Source organism: Peromyscus eremicus, chromosome 13, assembly GCF_949786415.1.
Source record: "Peromyscus eremicus chromosome 13, PerEre_H2_v1, whole genome shotgun sequence".
Lineage (NCBI taxonomy): Eukaryota > Metazoa > Chordata > Mammalia > Rodentia > Cricetidae > Peromyscus > Peromyscus eremicus.
The window spans coordinates 28,402,576-28,404,594 of NC_081429.1; positions in this window are offsets into that span (position 1 = coordinate 28,402,576).

A 2,019-nucleotide genomic window follows, 5' to 3' on the forward strand; every position below is an offset into this window, starting at 1 on the left:
AATTTTAAGGAAGATTTAAAAGGGAGACATGGGTGAGTAGAACCATTTGATGAGTTTAAAATGTACTAACACACATGTTGTACATGCAACAAGGGATCTGCATCTACCACTTTATTGAGTACATTGTAGGTACTCAACCAACTCAGAATTTTGGTTATGTCTGGGGATATGAAGAATAGGATTGGGGTTCTACTGAAACCTACTAAGTACTATTAACTTTTTCTTCCTCTAAGAATTGAACCCAAGACTTCCCACATGTTTACACCACCACTGAGGGATAAACCCAGCTTAAGCCTGTATTTGTTTCTTTGTTTTTTTCCTGCGTCTCGTATTTGTCGTTTTTGCCTATGGTATGAGTTGGGTAAGAATCCCCTCTGTGTTAAAAGGCTAGCTGGCCGGCCTGTGGTATTATTGGCAGGTGGTGTAAGCTTTAGCAAGTGGGGTCTAGTGACCAGAAGTAGTCATTCTTGAAGGCAACATTGGGATCCTGGCTGCTTCCTGTTTCTCTTTGCTTCCTCCCAGCTATGAGGTAAGCAGGGTCTAAAGTCACTCCATGGAAACATGATAACGTGCTGGGTATGATAGAGTAAGGTGCTGTTCCCCCACAGACAAGAAGGCAACTAAAATCAGCAACCATGTTCTGAAACCTTTAGCCAAAACAAACCATCATAACTTGATGGTCACAGTGGAAAGAAGCCGACAGCACGATTCTCCTATTTTCCTGCTAAAGCTCAACCTCCAACGCTCAAGTTCAAAAATGTGTGTGTTGTTGGACTGGAGAGATAGCTCAGCTATTGAGAGCACTGGCTGCTCTTCCAGGGGACCCAGGTTCAATTTCCAGCACCTACACAGCAGCTCACAACCATCTGTATAATTCCTCTTCTGGCCTCTGTGGGCACCAGGCATATATACATAGTACAAAGACATACATGCAAGCAAAACACTATATTCATAAAATAAAATAATTTTAATACAAATAGAATTTTGTGATGGAAGGGGTTCTATAAGAGATTAGATAATCCTCTTTTATCTGCACTTCTGCTTATTCAGTTAGCTAAGATAATGTCCAGTGTTTCTGTGCGGTTTCGTTTCATAAAACAATTGAAATTTCAAAAGAAATTTGTAAATATGGTTGGCCATTTTGGTTTAATTAGAAGTATTACAGGAAACATTTCACAAACTTGGTAGTGGAAAATTGGTATTCTTGCTGGGCGGTAGTGGCACACGCCTTTAATCCCAGTACTCGGGAGGCAGAGCCAGGCAGATCTCTGTGAGTTCAAGGCCAGCCTGGGCTACAGAGCAAGATCCAGGACAGGCATCAAAACAACACAGAGAAACCCTGTCTCAAAAAAACCAAAAAAAAAAAAAAAAAAGAAAAAGAAAATTGGTATTCTTGCTATATATTTGTGTGAGTGCTCACTAAAGTCGTACTGAGCTGAAATGCATTGAGTTTCAGGATAGCAGTAAGTTGAAAATCCATTTAGTTCAACACAATGTTAGTTTGTCTTTTCCTACATCAACCTAGACTCTTCACCCCACTGCTTCTCTACCCAAACTCTTACTAGTGTAATGCAGTTCTTCTAAATCATCAGTGTCTCCTTTGGGAAGTTAGATCCTCCTTTATGAAGGAGAGAAATAAAGTAATATCTTTTCATTCCCTTTCATGAGGTCATGGCTAATTCTGTATAACAAAGACAGGTTAATATAAGTTTATTAATATGTTTATATGATACAGGAGACTTCAGACCAAAGGCTAAGAATATCTTCAGGTAGTATCTAATGCCTATAGGGGAGACTTCCTTGCTTTACTATAATATTCCTACCTGATGTTTCTACTGATGTGTTTGGAAAATGCCTTGATTTATGACTTTCTTGGTGCTGTTCCTAGAAAAACTTCATGAAACTGACACCACATGGGAGCATAGTGTTTTTGGTAACTGAATCTATGTTCTTGGAACCAGTTAATTGTATTTGGCTCCAGAATAAATTACTTTTATTCTCTTTGAGGTGAGAGCTGTG